The sequence below is a fragment of the Panthera pardus genome, unplaced genomic scaffold, assembly GCF_024362965.1.
Source record: "Panthera pardus isolate Hobbes unplaced genomic scaffold, ASM2436296v1 HiC_scaffold_13, whole genome shotgun sequence".
In the NCBI taxonomy this organism is placed as follows: Eukaryota; Metazoa; Chordata; class Mammalia; order Carnivora; family Felidae; genus Panthera; species Panthera pardus.
Window position 1 is genome coordinate 97,541,427 of NW_026526688.1, and position 20,800 is coordinate 97,562,226.

A 20,800-nucleotide genomic window follows, 5' to 3' on the forward strand; every position below is an offset into this window, starting at 1 on the left:
TCACCGCGATCATGTAGCAACAGCATATCAGGGATTGTGGAGAATCCCAACACACATCTGGCACGAGGCTTCACCCTTAACAACCTTGTTCCAGCACCAGCGAATGTGGTTGTTCTCTGGGGTCTGTTGGCACCTTTGCCTATGGGGGCAGGGTGCACAGCCTCTACCAAATGTCCTCCCAGCAGGGGAACCACCTCTCCACTGTGGCCCTTGGGCTCCTGAACCTCACTCTGCTCCTGGGGATTTGCCCTTCCCACCAGAGCACCACCAGGTATGAAGCTGTGGAGTTTCAGACTGTGCCCTCCCCCTGTTTACAGAGTCTTAATGGAATTTAAACCCTCTCCTTTCTCCTTTCTGCTTTTTTAATTCAGTCCCTGTGGTTGTTTCCACTTTTCCACTTTCTCTCCAGTTGCTTTTGGAGGGGGGTGCTTTTCTCATACTCTACCCCCACCATGTCTCTGTCCTCTCTCTGCAAACAAAAACAGCTCCCTGTCCTCTGTGGCTTCTCTCTCCCCAGTTCTGTGCCATGTATCTGCTGTGATCTGTGGTTCAGGTTGTGCATATTGTTGTGTTAATCCTCAAATCAGTTTTCTAGGTGTGCAGGATGGTTTAGTGTTGATCTGGCTGTATTTCATGGATGTGAGACGCAAAAAAAACCTTCCATGCTGTTCTGCCATCTTGGCTCCTCTCCTGGTATTTTTCCATTTTATGGCCTATCTTTTAATAGTCTGTATTGTGATAACTAATGTTTTATCTAATGCATAAATATTCTTACTTTCATCTTTTGTAAAATTTATTTAAATTTTGTTGGTGACGTTGTGGTTATACTCTTCACAGGTCATTTATAGACCAGTGTGAGGACCATTGAATTTAAAAATCACTTTCATAGTCCAAAGATCTTTTCTAATATTGTTAATAATTTAACAAATGGGAGACTTTGATGATTAAGATTTGCAAACAAAATATGGATTTCTCTACAACCTCATAATTACTCCCCTTCTCCTTAAAAAAAGTCTCTTCCTTAGAGTCTTGGAATGTGGAAGACAGCCCTTCATATGTTTATCCACTGAAAGGTCTCTGATAATTTTGTCACTCTTTGGAGGCTTATGTTCTTAAATTGGAGTATTATTTGCACACCCTTTTTTAAAATTCACATTCTCAACCTAGTAAGCTTCTAAAAATGATACGGAAAGTTGATATGAATGAAAAAAAAATGAAAATCTGTTTTCTCTCCACAGCATGAGAGTGTGAGGGTGGAGGATAGCATATTAGACTCTATTAGGGAGAGTATATGCCATATAGCCCTGTGTTTTATCTAAGGTGCCACTTTGAGAGGGTGTATTTAAACTCAATCCCCATGTCTGGAAATGTTGAGCATAATTGCAATCTGACACTCGATGAAGTAAATTTTTTTTTAGAGTAAATGTTTTCTTGCCTAAAGAAAGCCCCTTTTATTTAAGGGGACCCAGGCTCCTGCTGATGAAGAGTTCTAGATCCTCCTCTCTGGAAGTGATAGGCATTCTCCTGTTTTTGTGCTTTTATTTGTCTGCAGGATCCTATGATTCTCAAGTTGGGAATGCAATCGGTCCCTGGAATTTTCACCATCCTAACACTCACTTGGTCATAGGTAAATTGATTACTGTAGCTCAGTTGCTCTGTGAACAAAGCTCTCTGTCTGTTTTGATTTTCAGTCCTCACTCTTCATCTGTCATGCATCATATATTGTTTTTTTCTGCACCATTACCCACAGTGACAGACTAGACCAGACTGTGTCATTGACTGCAGACTTCATTGCAGCCCCTCCAGAATTGAAAACATATTGCTGATTATTATGTTTAAAGTTCCTAACCTGTATGCAATCTGTTTAGGGTAAGAAGATTTTGATGTTAGCTTTCTGGTTTTTTGAACCATGACAAAACTTAAATCTCTCAGGCTACTTGCAAGGAAAACCAGATCTTGACCATGTAAAACTAAGGAAAGGCAGGAGAAAAAGAAATATAAAGTAAAAAAGTTGAAGGCAGACTTTTATCACAGGAATCAACTTGCAGAAATTGCCAAAAAGGATACAATTTAAAAATTAAACTTGGTTATCATCCCATCTCATTTCAAAGGATTTGAGTCAAAGAGTAAATAACTATTTTTTTCTGTTTTAGAAATAAAAGGTAGAAATATGAAATGAGGTATTTTTTAAATCACCATGCCAAAATTAATTTGTTTAAATGTATTTTCACCTTCAAAGTAGATGCTGTAGGGTGCTATAAGCTTAATCACACAGTCTGATCCTTTACATTGCTTTTTAGATTCCATTGGATACTTTGTAGGATAGCTCCAGTTGATGGCAATTACTAGTCTTTTGTGGATTGTTATATTTTTTTAAATGGCCTAAGGTCCTTTGGTTACATATTTCATCAGTAGGGAGCATATATAAGCTGGATAATATACAGTTTTTATTCTAGACTGTCACTTAAAAACAATACACCTGATTTTTGTGTGTAGGTTACTGATAAAAATTGGTTCTAAGATAATGCCAGAAAAAAAGTGCCAATAATTCATTTGTACATATACCTTTTTGTGTTTATATTTTATTTTCAAATAGTTTAAAGACTCTCCATAGATTCCAAATCTATTGAAAGATAACCCACTAGGTATCACATTACTTCTCCTTTCTTCTCCCTTTGTAACTAGCCACTCTTTCAGGGTATTTATAGCAGTTGAATGTGAAGAGCTTCCAGGTTTTCTTCTAATTCCATGCCTCAGTTTGTATGGAAGACAGTGCCACTTTTTTTCACAGTAGAACTACTAGCTTTACCTTTTCATATTCAAAGGGAAATTCATTATTTCCCCTCCCATTGATTGTAAATTTCAAACTATCATATTGTTCCAGTTCCCTTATTATCAATGTTATCATCATTTCCACTTGTCAATCTTGCATTTTTCTTCTTTTCAATTGCAAATGGGAATCTTCATATTTCTTCTTTGCTGTTCACATTATCAAATTATATCTGCTTCATATTCAGCAAATCAACATGACTGTTGCTCCATACTCATTCTTCTAAGATACATGAGTTCATATGCCGCTTTACTTTGATAATCAATTTGCTTTAGCAGGTCCATGTTTAGCTGCAGGCTTCATTGGTTGCGGTCAGGAATTGGATCTCAACTACTCTTTGTAATTATCTTTTGTGATTAATAAAGTACCAAGCACCGCGGCACTATGGGAATGAATATGATTCAATATGTAAAACAATTCTTAGGGACCATGATAATGATATTTGTTTATATGTCAAATAAAGCAATCATAATATGACCCCTGATAGCCCAATGATATTTTAATAGGGCTTTTCAGTGAACAATCTGAAACATTTTAGATGTTTGTCATCTCATCTGTTGACCTTTTCAGATTCTGTTGAACTTTCCAGCCATCTGCCCTCTTCACCCACATCTGTGGTTTGAAGGTATAAGCAGAAGGAAAGATGCTAGGAGGAGTCAGTCCTAAACTGACTTCAGGGTCTTCCAGAAGCATATCACTATTCATGTCAATATTCCTTTGTGAAATACACAGTGAACTTGTTGAATATATCGTCATGGATTGTGTGAAATGGACAATAGACAAAGAAGTCAGACATAGCTTTAAAATTATTGGTAGCAAAATGTGTCATATCATTAACTCTGTGATTATCTATGCTTATGGTTTGTCTGTGTACTCAATTCAAAATGTTCAGATTGTGGAAGAGAATGTGACTCCCTGATGTAGTATGATATAGATCAATACTGAGGAAAAAAAATTACTTTCAAACTGAAAGGACCTTTAGAATAAAAGCATAACATACTTTGTTGCCTTATTGACAAATATTATAATGAATTTAACTTACTTCCCAAAGTCTACAACCCAATTTTTATATTTAATAACTCTCATCTTCCATGATAAATACTGGATGAACCATCCAAAATCAATTCCAGATTGATTATTTTCATGAGACCGTAAAGTCTCTAAGGACGCCATCTAATCATGGCGCCTTCCTCTTCACATTGCCTGGGTTTCATATAATTAATGTCAGTACAGGAAGGATTATAGATTCATTTAGAGCATGTGATGTGAAAATTTTTAGGGTATTTTTAGCTTCAAGGTTATTGTCTTCCTGCATAACCTGTGATGCAATCTATGAAATTAATTTATAAAGTTATACAATAAATTTTGTCAAGTTTAATTATTTTCTTTTTTTTAAACATATGAAATTTATTGTCAAATTGGTTTTCGTACAACACCCAGTGCTCATCCCAACAGGTGCCCTCCTCAATACCCATCACCCACCCTCCCCTCCCTCCCACCCCCCATCAGCCCTCAGTTTGTTCTCAGTTTTTAAGAGTTTGAGTTTAATTATTTTCAACTTAAAAGTAATATAATACAAATAACAATTCAAATAGTCCTTATTCTTTTCCTTAACCCCTTATCAACATAAATGCATACATTATTTTCAAAGTTTCTGTGGGGTATGGAGTAGAAAAGTGTTACCTGGGAGAAATTATTTCCTTCCAATAAGATATAAATATGATGAAAACCAGGAATTTGTTTTTTTTTATTTGTACTATTTCTATATATGGTTGCATTTGTGGGATAACATTTCATCAGCTGATGATGTTTAATTGAGTCTTCCCAAAAAGAGTATTGGACCCTAGAGAAATTCTTAGGGGCTCTACTGCTCAACCTCATCATTTCTTTCTCTCTAGGTTCATATTGAAGTTAGCTCTTGGAGGTAAAAGTTGAACCCTCCTTCCCCTGAAAATAAACAAAGCTTGACACTGATGAATGCTTACAGTACTTTGTTCTAAACTACAACACTAGTTCAGTAACTTAAATAGAAGTTTAGTAGGGGAAGAATTGCATAGCCAAATATTACATTCTTTTTTTTTCACAGCTCCATAGATTTTATGACACATGATATATTAAAAAAACAAACCAATAACTTACTTATTTGCTGAGGAGAATGTTAAAAAGAAATGCTATCACATAAAATGTACTAATTTTAAGATATTGCCTAATATCAGATGTATTATGCATAATGCATTTAGGAAATTCTGCATTATATATTTGCTTCATAGAAATTTACATTCAGCTGTTGTAGATTAAAAGTTTTATCTACAGAATAGTATTTGGGAATTACAATTCTAATAATTTTTTTTTTTTACGTTTATTTATTTTTGAGACAGAGAGAGACAGAGTGTGAACAGGGGAGGGGCAGAGAGAGGGGGAGACACAGAATCTGAAACAGGCTCCAGGCTCTGAGCTGTCAGCACAGAGCCTGACGCGGGGCTCGAACTCACAGACCGTGAGATCATGACCTGAGCCGAAGTTGGACGCTTAACCGACTGAGCCACCCAGGCGCCCCTACAATTCTAGAAAATAATATACAGACTTTTTCAAAGAACATACTTTACGATATTTTCTTTTTACTTCTGTTATAATCTTGTCTTTTACATTTTCACCATACAGTCTCCAATCTTTAGTTACAACCAAATAGACAAGTTCCCTGAACAAGCCACTGTTTTTCTTACCCTGGTGCCTTTTATATATTGCTTCTTCTGCATGGAATGAAATTTTATCCACTTCTTTTTGGTGAATTTTTATTCTTTCCTTAATATTATATTCATTTGGAGATCCATACTTGTCACTATATAAATTCATACTACTTTTCTTTTAATTCTTACTGTGCAGTTAATAGCTCAGGTTCTAAATCTTACAATTTCTTCCATATTCTGTATACAGGTCTGATTGACTTTTCCTCTTTAGAATTTTTATAAAAATAGAAGCAGCCATCTTATTTTCTTAAGTAAGAGCAGAATTATTACTTTTAATAAAAATAGAACTTGGGGCGCCTGGGTGGCTCAGTCGGTTAAGCTGCCGACTTCAGCTCAGGCCATGATCTCACGGTCGGTGAGTTCCAGCCCGGCGTCAGGCTCTGTGCTGACAGCTCAGAGCCTGGAGCCTGTTTCAGATTCTGTGTTTCCCTCTCTCTCTGCCCCTCCCCTGTTCATGCTCTGTCTCTCTCTGTCTCAAAAATAAATAAACGTTAAAAAAATTTTTTTTAGAAAATAAATAAAACTTGTGCAACAGGAATATTCTCGTATTTAACGTAGGCATGGTCCGTGATGGTCCTCAGTGATTGTGGGCCAAGCATCAGCCACTAGAATATAGAATATTCTTATATAAAACATAAGAAAAGGAAATTGATTCCACTTGTGAGTTAGTAAATAGATACAGTTCCTGACCTCAGTTTTGTGTGTGTGTGTGTGTGTGTGTGTGTGTGTGTGTGTGTCTGTGTATGGTGTATTTATGCTTCTAATTGTTGGCTGCCATTCAAAATGAATGTTGTTTAGTTTGAGTATGTTATACAATTCACCCCACCAATTAAATCACTCTTAAGGGAAGAAAGAATGATGTAGTCGGTTATTTGCTGCAATAAAGACATCTATGAAAATCTGGGATGGCCTGTCACTATCACAGTCTTGGTTGTTATCACAAACAGATAAGGAATGAAGAAGATATCAAAGAGATAAGGAACAAAAGTTGGGACAAACAAAAAATCTCTATTTTTATATTTTACTGAGATTTGTTTTTTATTATCTCTCGAGCTAGAAATAATGACAATTTCCCTCATTGAAGAAGCCTATTTACTAAAGGCTAGCAGCATAGGATAGATTTGCTAATCTGGATATTCTACATGACCAAGGTTAAACTTTTAATTTTTTTTTTTAACATTTATTTATTTTTGAGACAGAGAGAGACAGAGCATGAACGGGGGAGGGGCAGAGAGAGAGGGAGACACAGAATCGGAAGCAGGCTCCAGGCTCTGAGCCATCAGCCAAGAGCCTGACGCGGGGCTCGAACTCACGGACCGCGAGATCGTGACCTGAGCTGAAGTCGGACGCTCAACCGACTTAGCCACCCAGGCACCCCAAGGTTAAACTTTTATACACAGAGGTTACAGTATGACAAATAAATAGGCTTTGAGGAGTATTACAAAAACTACTTAAATCTCATCCCTTGAGAAGCATTTATTGCCCTTGTATCTTGAGGTTTCCTGTTGCTTCCTCATCTACCCATTTATTTCTTTCTGCCTGTAACACCATACTTTTATATCCTGGTATGTATTGCTTTTTCTCCTTCTAGACTGAATTCTTTTAGAATGGAAGCTAACTATGCCTTATTCAATTTTGTGTCCCTTTTACATAGTAATCAGGTTAGTAACACTGAGAAATTGCTAAAAAAAGTTCAGTGAATGAATGGAATACATATGTGGAATAAGAGAAAAAGGATAGTATCAGAAGGTGGAATTAAATAGTGGTTACGAGTCTATAGCTTTTGCAGTTAGATAGATTCTTGAGTTCACTTGCCAGGACTATGACTGAGAACATATATTTAAACCTTTACAGAACTTAGCCTTTTTCATCTTTAAGGCAAGAAAAATATCTCCTTCATAGTTTTTATGAAGGTATAGATAAATGTCAGGTACATAAATACCTTTTCAGTACCTGGCACATGGGAAATTTCCACTGTGCTATTGTTATCATATTAACAAGAACTGATACTTTGGTGAGAACTGATTGTGTGCAGAAGAGCAGAAAATACTTTTTTTTGAAGTTTCATTTGGTCATGAGACTTACCTCTGCCCTCTGCTACTGTACTCCAAATCCCCTAGCCTAGAGATGACAAGCTCTTGTTCCAAGCTTATATTTCTCCCTTTATTTATTTGTCTTTATTTTTCATTTCTAGTCTTGGTGGAAGAGTCTCACTGAAGGCATGGAAATTGTGATGGGCCTAATTTGATGTAATTCAGAGGTGGTCCTTTGTAGTAGTACTCCAGTCTGATTCTGTTTACATATTATATGCTTAATGGCATATGATCATACTGAAATGAATGAATAATTCACGCCCCTCTAACTTTATTATTGACAAGTAATCTTGTTACTGGCTTCACATTTATTATTTTCAAACTCAATTCCCATCTCTTTGTAAATCGTTGTTGGCTTTAATAAAATTAATTTTCAAAAAAAGATTTTCTGAGCACAGTGGCCAAGTTGCACAACACTCAGGGATACCATTCATATTGTACTCTGTTTCATAGAGTCTATGAGAATTACAGTCTTTGTTGCACAATTCCATTCACATAGAATACAACTTGAATGGTATCCCATGGACTTGGGCCTCTGGGCACTGATATCAAGTATCACTGCAAGCTACAAAAACAAAGTAGCCTGACTATTATTGTTATTAGTTTTCCTAATAGTGCTGCACTCTCTCCATTTGACAGTGGAATTTAGGGAAAATTTCTCTCATTTGTAACTTTATTTAATAACTAACATGTATTTTCCATAATTAGAACATCATTTAGCAATTTCATGAGTTGGAATACTTTGATAGATAATATAACTGTAAAGAATAAACACGAAATGATGATGTGAAGGCTTCATTTTATTTCCTAGAAATCATGGCCACATATCATTGTTATGCATATAAGTCACTGAATCTATTTTTATTTTTAATAAAAGCTAGATATATTCAAAGATTATACATATTTTAGTGACTGTAATAAGTTAAAACCATTGTGGATAAACTAAGTTTTTTAAAGTGAATTTTATTTTAGAAAAGGGCCATATAACTTCATTTCAAATTTTTGTTCATATTTTAGGTTTTAAAATAATGCATAATTTTAATTTAAAAATAAAAAGTTATATAAAATTTACTTGGAAGGATAAAATATTGATTAGATTAAATATGTTAAGTTTTACAGAAAAGATAACTTATAATTTGGAATTTCCAGTTCTAAATAACGAATATCAGAGAAATATTTTGAAATTCACACTGCAGAATTATTAAGGTTGCTATCACTTTTTTCCACATACCTATAAAATAGTTGTAGCATCATGTCAGGAGGTATTGTTTTATGTACATGACTTGCAACTCTGACTAAGGATAAAAGATTGTAAATGTAACTTATTCTTTTTATTTTTAATGTTTCTTATTTTATTTTTGAGAGAGAGAGAGAGAGGGAACAAGGGGGGAGGGGCAGAGGGAGACAGGGACAGAGGATCTGAAGTGGGCTCCACACTGACAGTAGAAAGCCAGACATGGAGCTCACAACCTGTGAGATCATGAGCTGAGCTCAAGTCAGACACTCACCCGATAGAGCCACTGAGGAACCCAAATGTAACTTATTCTTAAGAAATGCAGTAGCAGATGAGGCCAGCTGTTTCCCTGAAAATGCCAGTATAGGCTCAGTTCTACCACCACTTCCCCACCAATGTCACCATCAATATATCACTATCAGTATAACTAGAGGACTGTAAGTTCAAGTGTTCAGTTTTTTACAGAAGAATGCTTATAGTAAAAGCTGTTTCCCTTATTTTCCTATGGGGAGGAAGGAAGGGAGTGATCTGCTCTTTCATCGGCCTGTGATGAGGCCTCTTAGAAGATCACTGAAAGATTAAAGAGATTCTCAAGAAGAGATTAGCATTTTATTCCCCAAACGTCCAGTGGCACTGTTGCTGAGCTACAGAACCCACAGGGCCAAAATGGTGCTGTGTGTTACTGAAAGGGAGTTGGAAAGAATGCTTTTGGGAGAGTATTCTGGGTGTCTAGAGATGTGGCATCCCTGCTATGGGGAAGATGAGAAGGGAGCATAATATGTGTCCCTGGAAATTTTGGGGTGTCTTCAAAATGAGATACTTGTTCTTGAATCGGGCCTAGAGATTTCTACAACTCTAGAGAATCTATAGATCAGGATAGCAGTTGCCCACATTAGCCATTAGCAGGGGTGAAAGAACAGTGTCATGGGGATGCCTGAGAAGAAACCATCTCTACTATAAGCAAGTTGTCTATAGTCTCAGAGGGTTCAGAAGAGAACTCTAGCATTTTTCAAGGTGCCACATGGAAGAGCACAAAGGTTAGTGATGTTACTATGTATTCAGGGAGTTGGTAGTGGGTGACAGCAGAACTAAAGAGACCTGGTGGTCAGTGACAGAAGGCATGCAAGAAGAAATAGTTGTGTGTGTGTGTGTGTGTGTGTGTGTGTGTTCTCTTTGGGACTGTCTATATGTAAGATCATGCCATTTGTGAATAGAGATAGATTTATTTCTTCCTTTTTAATCTGGATGCTTTTTATTTATTTATTTTGTCTTGCCTGGTTGCCCAGGTTAAAATTTTTAGCATAGTGTTAAATAGCAATAGTAACAGTGGGCATCCTTGTCTTCTTCCTGCTCTTAGGAGAAAAGCTTTCAGTTTTTCACCATTGAGTATGATATTAACTATGACATCTTCACAGATGCCTTTTATCACGTTGACAAAGTTCCCTTTTATTCTAATTTTGAGTTTTTTTTTTTTTTTTTATCATGAGAAGGTGTTAGATTTTGTCAAATGATTTTTTTTTATTCTCCATTGAAATAGACATTTGGTTTTCTCCCCCGCTTTCTTCTGTTAATGTGGTATATTACGTTCTTATGTTGGGCCACTCTTGTGTTCCTGGGATAAATCTCACTTGGTCACAGTGTGTAATACTTTTAATATTTGGTTGGACTCAGTTTGCCACTATTTTGTTGATAACTTTTACAACAATGTTTAGAAGGAATATTTGTAGTTTTCTTGTGGTGTCTTTTTTTCTGATTTTGATATCAGGACAATACTGGCCTCACAGGATGAATTAGGAACGTTCCTTATATTTTTTGAATAATTTGAGAAGGATTGATATTAATTATTTAAATGTTTGGTAAAATTCACCAATGGAGCCTCTGATCATTGGCTTTGTGTGGGGGGTGGGGTGGGAAGGGAATGATTTTGGTTACTGATTTGATTCTTGTTTTGAGTCTCTAAGTTTGGTAGTGATATCTCCAATTTCATTTCTGATTTTAGTTATTTGTATCTTCCCTTTTAACCTTTGTGAGTCTAGCTAATGGTTTGCCAATTTTGTGGGCTTTTGAATAAACTAACTCAGCTTTGTCAATCTTTGTTTTTCTTCTCTGTATTTCTTTATTTAAGCTGTAATCTTTATTATTTTCTTCCTTATGCTATCTTTGAGGGTTTTTTTGTTATTTTTCTAGTCCCTTAAGATATATTGTTAGTGATTTCAGATCTTTCCTCTTATTTGATGTGTTTACTACTATAAACTTATTATGAGTATTGCATTTGCTGCATAACATAAGTTTTTCTATTTTTTAAAAAAATTTTCTCTAAGAACTTTTAAATTTTTCATGAGATTTCTTCTTTGATACAGTGGTTGTTTAAGAGTGTGTTGTTTACATTTTCAGATATTTGGGGATTTTCCAGTTTTCTTTCTATCATTGATTTCTTCATTCCATTGTATCTGGAGAAGATGTTTTGCATTATTTTAATATTTTAAAGTTTATTGATTTGTTTGTGGTCCAACATATGATTTATCATGGAGAATAGTCCATATGTACTTGAAAAGACTGTTCATTCTGCTGTTGTTGGCTGGAATGTTCAATATACATCTGTTGAGTCCATTTGGTTTACAGTGTTTTTCAAGTCTTATTGATTTTCTTTTTTTTATTTTATTTTTTGTTTTTATTTATTTTTGCCACAGAGAGAGACAGAGCATGAGCAGGGGAGGGGCAGAGAGAGAGGGAGACACAGAATCGGAAGCAGGCTCCAGGCTCTGAGCTGTCAGAACAGAGGCCGATGCGGGGCTCGAACCCACAGACTGTGAGATCATGACCTGAGCCGAAGTCGGACACTTAACCGACTGAGCCACCCAGGCGCCCCTACTTACTGATTTTCTATATAAATATTTTATCCATTATGAAAGCAGGGTTTGGCATTTCTAGCTATTGTAGAACTATCTACTTCTCTCTTAATTTCTGCCTGTTTCCTTCATTTATTTTGTGTCTCTGCTGTTTGCTGCATATAGCTTTATAATTGTTTTATCTTGATGGTGAATTGTCTCTTTTATCAATATACAGTGCCCTTCTTCGTCTCCTGCAACCGGTTTTGAATTAAAGTAGAATTTTTCTGATATTGATGTAGCTACCTCAGTTCTCTTGGTCATTATTTACATAGAATATATTTATCTGTTCTTTCACTTTCAGTCTATTTGTGTGAACTTTGTCCATTCTTTGCAGACTGTGTGTGTGTGTGTGTGTGAGAGAGAGAGAGAGAGAGAGAGAGAGAGAGACATTCCTTTAATGCCTTACCAGCACTTCTTGCTTGCACTGAGCCTAAAGAACTGTCAGAGCTGAAAGCTTAGGGTCTTCTCAGGTCATTTCTGAGTTTGTGTCTTAGTTCACCTGGGCTACCATAACCTAAATATCATAGACTGGATGATTTAAACAACAAACATTTATTTCTCATAGTTCTTTAGGCTGGGAAGTCCAAGACCAAACCACTATAGATTCAGTGTGTAGTGAGGGCCCACCTCCTACTTCATAGAAGGCTCTGTTTTTACTGTGTCCTTACATGGTGGAAAGAGGACTTGCAAGCTCTCTGGGGTCTCTTTTATAAGAATATTAACCCCATGCCTAAGGGCCCCATTGTCATGACCTAATGATTTCCCAGTGCTCCCACCTCTTAATACCATGACATTGGGAGTTAAGATTTCAAAATAAGAATTTGGGGAGGACACAACATTCAATCCATAACAGCATGCATTCTGCTTTTGGCGTGTATGTGACTTTCTAAATTCCGCCATTATATGTGGGGGATTTTGAATGTCCTAATTTCTAAAAAAAAAAAAAAATCACTCTCCAGGTTTTCTTTTGAAGGCATTCCATCCTCTGTTATTTCCTTCAACTACACACATACACACACACACACACACACACACACACACATATAATTTATTATATATATATATATATATATATATATATATATATATATATATTTATTTATTTTTTACTGTGTATTGTTATATGCCTTACAGTGTTTTTGAGGAATTCTTACTATTTTTCCAAACTGAATGATTTTGAGTTAGGTAAGACAAAGTACCTTAGGTCATTCCTTCAGTTATTCCTTAATTACGTTGTGAATGACAAATACAATTCTTCAAGAATAAGGTCTTCTCTACTCTCTCTGGAACCAGGAACCAGGAATGGGAATGTTGTCTGCCATATTCAAGACTGCGGCCAAGCCAGAAAAAGGAGTAGTTCAGGCCAAATAAAAATGCCACGGGCGCCTGGGTGGCTCAGTCAGTTAGGCATTGAACTCTTGATTTTGGCTCAGGTCATGATCTCAAGGTTTGTGAGTTCAAGCCCCACATCAGGCTCTACACTGTCAGCATGGAACCTGCTTGGGATTCTCTCTCTTCCTCTCTCTCCTTCCCCCCACTCACTCTCTCTCCCTTTTTCTCTCTCTCTCAAAATAAATAAACCTTTAAAAAATGCCACAAAGAATTCCTAGTGTTTTTTTTTTTCTGACAGTAACCTTTAGTATGTGATGATTCTATACTTGAAACAGTATTTTTACAAATATCATTTTTGTAAAAATATACTTATGAAACTTATAATATTGGGGCGCCTGGGTGGCTCAGTCTGTTAAGTGTCTGACTCTTGACTTCAGTTCAGGTCATGATCTCATGGTTTGTGAGATCAAGCCCTGTGTTGTTTTCTGCATTGACATGAGAGCCTGCTTGGAATTCTCTCTCTCCCTCTCCCTGTCCCTCTCCCACTCATGCTCTTTCTCTCTCAAAATAAATATAAAACATTTTTTTTAAAGTTAAAAAAGAAACTTATAATATTTTAGTATTTCTTTAATTTCTTATACAAATTCTACAATCCTTTCATACAGCCCACATATACTATAATTAAATACTCCTTGTTGAAATAATTTTTAATGTTTTTTATTACTATCTTTAGCAACTTGATTCCATGACTGAAAAATTTGATTATTCTTTTATCATTTTGAGGCATACCTTGCTTTTTGCTTGAGTCTATTTTTAACATGGCTCTCAAAATATTGTCTTTTTATTTTTAAAATTATGATATAACAGATAAAATATTTATCATTTTCATAATTTTTAAGTGTACATTTCAGTGTGCATTTTAAGTGAGCATGTCCACATTGTTGTGCAACCATCACTACTATCCATCACCAAAACATTTTTTATCTTGCAAAACTAAACTCCTTTACCCATTAAACAATAACTCCCCATTTTCCCCTTCTTCCAGCCTCTGGCAACCATCATTCTATTTTCTGTCTCTATGAACTTATTTCTCTGAATTTACGACTGTATTATTTCACTTAGCGTAATGTCTTTAAGGTTTGTTAAGATTGTATCATGTGTCAGATGTCTTTCCTTTTTAAGCCTGAATAATATTCTTTTGCATATATGCACCACATTTTACTTATCTATTTTTCCATAGATGGACACTTGAGTTGCTTTTACGTTTTAACTATTGTGAATAATGCTGCTACGTATATGGGTATATATACCCACCATTTTTACATTGCTTTTTCTTAGCATTTTCTTGGTTGCTATAAACCTTTGACTATTCTCTAGAATTCTAAAAGAGTTGGTTCTGACAGTTTTGTTTCTTATGTGTTTGTGAAAAGACAGACCTTGGAGCTACCTATTCCATCATTTTCACTGATGTCACTTGTCATTCTAATTTGCTCAAAATTATACAGTGGAGTTTTCCAGAGGCTATATGACGTGTGATAATTTTGTCACTCTAATGCCATCACTTTGAGGCAAGTCATTCAGAGTGAAAGAAAAGGAATGGAGTATTTGAAATGTAGACATGGTGAACTCTTGAAAAAATACTTCATTTTTTATAGCATTTTCAACTATTGATGTAAAACCCATTTACGCATCTTGTAGGTTAAGATATTATACTATATTCGTTGGGAAGTCAGGCGTAAATGCTGAGAAAATAATAAACCTTGAACATTTGACTTTGCTAAACGTTTTCTGAATAAATAACAAAAGTAAAAGAAATGATGACACCGCCACAGTCTAATAATATAATAACTCATTATATCAATGATTTATACAAATATAAAAACTGAATTAATATCCTGTCTTCAGGATTATACTTTTGTTTCTATAAGGAAATATCTATAGACATCACTGGACTTGCTGTTTTGCTTTTATCTGTTGATTTTAATCCCAATTCGTCATGAAGGAGGTATTTTATGGGAATGCTTAGCAACAAACACTAGTGGTACTTAAATATTCTGTTTTTTTATATTTAATAATTGTTTATTCCAACTTTCCCTCTAATCCCAAAGGATTTTGATTATTTCACTGTGGACATGGAGAAAGAAGTGAAAGAATTTCATTCAACATTCATGGGGAAAGAGAATACAAAATGAATGCGTATGTGTTCAGATTGGCAGATGGGCTAGTAACAAGGAATGGAAAGATGAGGGTAAGAACAATCCTTTTTTTATCAAATTGATTAACACTGAAATAAACACCCACTGTGCATTACAGGAGTGCTGAAACATGCTAGTAAGCAAACAGACTTGGTATATGTTTTGACTTCTTCCCATTTCATGATTCAGTTTTTTAAAGATTTAGCAAAATGTAATTTAAGAATTACAATATCTCTCATTTTCCTGTGTATAGCCTTCTAATTGGGAAATCTTAAATAATGTTATATATATGTCTCTAAGTAATATATATATATATATATATATATATATATACACGTATATATATATATATATATGTATACGTATATATATATTTTTCTCTAAAGAGCAAACTAAAGAAAATGGACAAAGTGATCTAAAAAATTGCTTGAAATAGAAACGTGGCTCCATAATATTCTCTGTGGATTGATGGTTAAATATTCATCTGAGATTGAATCTTTTGAAATTTACTTTTTGTTTTATGCTACCTCCCATGTTTATTAATCAAATGGTTCTTCGTTTCTTTGGAAATATTTCTTTTGTATTAACTGGTCTTGTGGCTTTGGTATTGGGCAGACAGTAGTGGTAGGAGAAAGGGAATCTGGGCTTCTTGGATACATGTTTTTCTTAAAAATGGTAGTAGTGAGAAACTTTCCCATTACAGTGTTAAGTTGAGGGTGGATTTTTTTAAATGTAATTGTTATTATGAGGCACATCATTTAAATTGTTGAATAACTTTTTCAACTCATGATTTTCCTTAGACAACTTACACTGATGGTAATAAGTTATTAGTGAAGGAGACTGATGATACCTTGGTATGAACAAAGACAGTGACACCAAATTATACTAGTCATTTTATTCTTTACTGTCATACACTCACATTAAAATTAAATGCCAGAGAAGGGGCCAAGATGGTGGAGCTGCTTGCCTCTCTCACCCTGAAATGCAGCTAGATCAATACCAAACCATCTTGCACACCTAGAAAACTGATCTTGGGATTAACACAACAGTCTGCACAACTTGAACCACAGAACTCAGCAGGTACATGGCGTGGAGAGGAGAACTGGGGGAGAGAGAAGCCACGGAAGGTAGGGAGCTGTGTTTGCTTATGGAGACAGTGGGGAGAGTACAGGAAAGCCACTCCCCCTGAAAGCAGCTGGAGATAAAGAGAAAAATGGAAACACCCATAAGATGGGGAGAAAGGAGAAAGGAGAAGTGTTTAAATACCTTTAAGACTGTATAAACAGGGAGGTGCAGAGTCTGAAACTCTTCAGCTTGATACTTGGCAGAGCTCTGGTGGGAAAGTCGAATCCCCAGGAGCAGAAACAAAGTCTGAGGGGTCCTTGGGCCACACAGGGAGAAGTTATTTCCCTGCTGAGAGGACATTTGGTACAGATTGTCTGGCCTTCCATAGGTAAAGGTCCCAAGGCACCCCAGAGAACAGCCATGTTTGCTGGAGTTGGAACAAGGACGTTAAAGGTGAAACCTAATACCAGATGTATGTTGTGATTTACCATAATCCCTAAAACACTGCAGCTACATGATAGTGCGAACTTTTTTGGGGCAGGCCAGCACCTGGCCACAGTCTCTGGGCATCTGCCACAGTGTGCTCATGCAAACATTCCCGGGGGTGGGCCGGCATTCGTCCATTGCTTGGCTAGACCCACCCCAGCAGGTCAGAGTGGGTTAAAGCTGCAGGGCCCTCAGAAGTGAGGGGTTTGGAAACACAGCCCCATCTGAGATAAAGCTCAGGAGGGAGGTGCCACCTGGTAGGCTCACGGATTGGTTGCAGACAGTGTAGAAGTGGGGAGTGGATGGAAGCAGGAGACAAAGGAGGGGTGCTTGATTGCTGGTCTGGAAGACCACAGAGTTCTGATACTAGAAACTGGGTAGCTGGATGATGCCATTTTCACCCCTCCTACACATAGGCATACATGCATACACACGCCACAATGATCCACCCCAGTAAACTAAGCAGTGCTATCTGGTGGAGAATGGAGCCATTACACCAAGCCCTGTCCAACTGCCCCAGCTAGGCTCTAGAGGAACACCATAAGTTTCTTTGCCTACTTAGTTTATGGACTTTAAAGTGCTTCATAGTTTGATTTATAGGTGAAACTGGATGTAATTTCAATAATATTTCATTCTTTTTGCTGGTGTATCTATTCAATTTTTTTTTCTTTTTTCTTATTCTTGAATACAGAAAGAAAAAAATTGTTTTTATTTTCCATTTCTATAAAAAAATTGTTTAATTTTTCTCTGCTATATTTTTTACTTCTTTGTAAGTATTTAAATTTTATTTTACTTTCATCATTTCATTTTATTCTATTTTATTATATTCACTTTAAAAAAATTTCAAATGTCCCTTTCTTTTCCTTTTTTTTCTTTTCCTTTCTTTTCCTTTTTATTCTATCAAGCTACATATACAAGCAAGATATCTGAACAAGAATTTTTTTTTTAAATTATTTTTAACGTTTATTTATTTTTGAGACAGAGAGAGACAGATCATGAACGGGGGAGGGTCAGAGAGAGGGTGACACAGAATCTGAAACAGGCTCCAGGCTCCGAGCTGTCAGCACAGAGCCCGACGCGGGGCTCGAACTCACGGACCGTGAGATCATGACCTGAGCCGAAGTTGGCTGCTTAACTGACTGAGCCACCCAGGCGCCCCCTGAACCAGAATTTAAAATCATGATAATAAGAATAATAGCTGGAGTCAAAAAAAACATAGAATCCCTTTCTGCAGAGATAAAAGAAGTAAAATCTAGTCAGGATGAAATAAAGAATGCTATAACTTAGATGCAATCTTGAATGGATGCCATGGCAGCAAGGATGGATAAAGCAAAGCAGTGAATCAGTGATATAGAGGGAAAACTTATGGAGAATAAAGAATCAGAAAAAAAATGGGGGGAAATAAGGCAAAAGAACATGATATAAGAATTAGAGAACTCAGTGACTCATTAAAAAGGAATAACATCTGAATCATAGGGGTCCCAGAAGATGAATAGAGAGAAAAAGGGATAGAGGTTTATGTGAGCAAATCATAGCAAAAACTTTCCGAACCTGGGGAAAGACACAGACGTCAAAATCCAGGAAGCACAGAGAACTCCCATTAGATTCAACAAAAACTGACCATCAACAAGGCATGTCATGGTCAGATTCACGAAATACACAGACAAAGAAAGAATCGTGAAAGCAGCAAGGGACAAAAAAGTCCTTAACCTACAAAGACAGATCAGGTTCACAGCAGACCTATCCACAGAAACTTGGCACATTAAAAAGGAGTGGCAGGATATATTCAATGTGCTGAACTGGAAAAATATGCAGCCAAGAATTCTTTATCCAGCAAGGCTTTCATTCAAAATAGAAGAAGAGGTAAAAAATTTCCTAGGGGCGCCTGAGTGGCTCAGGTGATTAAATGTCCAACTACAGCTCAGGTCATGATCTCACGGTTCATGAGTTTGAGCCCCGCATTGGGCTCTGGGCTGACAGCTTGAAGCCTGGAGCCCACTTCAGATTCTGTGTCTCCCTGTGTCTGCCCCTCCGCTGCTTGCACTCTGTCTCTTGCATTGTCTCAAAAATAAATAAACATTAAACAAAAAAAATTTTTTTAAATAAATAAATAAACTCAAAATCGATCAAAGACCTAAACATAAGACAGGAAGTCATCAAGATCCTCAAGGAGAAAGTAGGCAAAAAACTCTTCGACCTTGGCCACAGCAAGTTCTTACTCAACATGTCTCCACAAGCAAGGGAAACAAAAGCAAAAATGAATATTGGGACCTCATCAAGATAAAAAGCTTCTGCACAGTGAAGGAAACAATCAGGAAAACTAAAAGGCAAGTGATGTAAGGGGAGAAGATATTTGCAAATGATGTATTAGATTTGCAAATATCCAAAATCTATTAAGAACTTATCAAACTCAACACCAAAAAAATAAATAATCTAGTGAAGAAATGAGCAAAAGACATGAATAGACACTTTTCCAAAGAAGACATCAAGATCACGAACAGACCCATGAAAAAGTCTCAACATCACTCATCATCAGGGAAATACAAATTAAAACCACAATGAGATACCACCTTGTACCAGTCAGAATGGCTAAAATGAACAAATCAGGCAATGACAGATGTTGACAAGGATATAGAGAAAGAAGATTTCTTTTGCACTGCTGGTGGGAATGCGAAGTGGTGCAGCCTCTCTGGAAAGCAGCATGGAGGTTCCTCAAAAAATTAAAAATGGAACTACCCTATGATCCAGCAATTGCACTACTAGGTATTTATCCACAGGGTACAGGTGTGCTGTTTTGAAGAGGCACATGCACCCCAATGTTTATAGCAGCACTATCACAATAGCCAAAGTATGGAAAGAGCCCAAATGTCCATTGACAGATGAATGGATAAAGAAGATGTGGTGTGTATATATACATATATACAATGGAGTATTACTCGGCAATCAAAAAGAATGAAATCTTGCCATTTGCAGCTACATGGATAGAACTAGAGTGTATTATGCTAAGCGAAATTAGTCAGTCAGAGATAGACAGATATCATATGACTTCACTCATATTTGGAATTTAAGATACAAAACCGATGAACATAAGGGAAGGGAAGAATAAAATAACATAAAAACAAGGAGTGGGACAAAAACATAAGAGACTCTTAAATACAGAGAACAAACTGAGGGTTCCTGGAGGGGTTGTGTGTGGGAGGATGAACTAAATGGGTAAGGGGTATTAAGGAGAACACTTGTTGGGATGAACACTGGGTGTTATACATAGGGGATGAATCACTGGAATCTACTCCTGAAATCATTATTGCAATATATGCTAAAAACTTGGATGTAAATTAAAAAATAATTAAAAAGAATTAAATACCAGTTTCATCTAGGAATGTCCTTGATAAAGAAGTAGAAATTATTGGGGCACCTGGGTAGCTCAGTTGGTTAAGCGTCCGACTTTGGCTCAGGTCAAGACCTCATGGTCTGTGAGTTCAAGCCCCATGTCAGGCTCTATGCTGACACCTTGGAGTATGGAGCTCTCTTCTGATTCTGTTTTTCCCTCTCTCTGCCCCTCCCCTGTTTGTGCTCTCTCTCTCTCTCTCTTGCTCTCTCTCTCTCTCAAAAATAAATAAACATTAAGAAAAACTTAAAAGAGGTAGAAATTATTAATTTTATTAGTGTTTGACCCATTGGCTCACTTTTTATAATATTCTATGGGATGAAATTGAAAGTATGCGCAAAGAACCTTTGCTACATACAAAAGTGTAGTGATTACTTTGGGGAAAAGAATTTGTGAGATTTATTTGAGGAGTTTAATTTATTATTTATTTTAAGGGAGAGAGAACTTGCACACAAGCAGGGGAGGAACAGAGAGAGGGGTAGAGAGAGAGAATCCCAAGAAGGCTCCTCACTGTCAGTGCAGAGCCCAACATGGGGCTC

The 20,800-nt window shown here is 36.4% G+C and overlaps 1 long non-coding RNA gene across 1 annotated transcript in view; it reads left to right on the top strand.

Annotated features, from left to right (window-relative positions):
• Positions 1-20,800, top strand: part of LOC128776544 (uncharacterized) — a 600,603-nt gene that overhangs the window by 485,275 nt on the left and 94,528 nt on the right. The window contains exon 4 of the long non-coding RNA XR_008421686.1: positions 15,236-15,375. This is a non-coding gene — a long non-coding RNA (uncharacterized LOC128776544). The remainder of the gene's footprint in view (positions 1-15,235; positions 15,376-20,800) is intronic.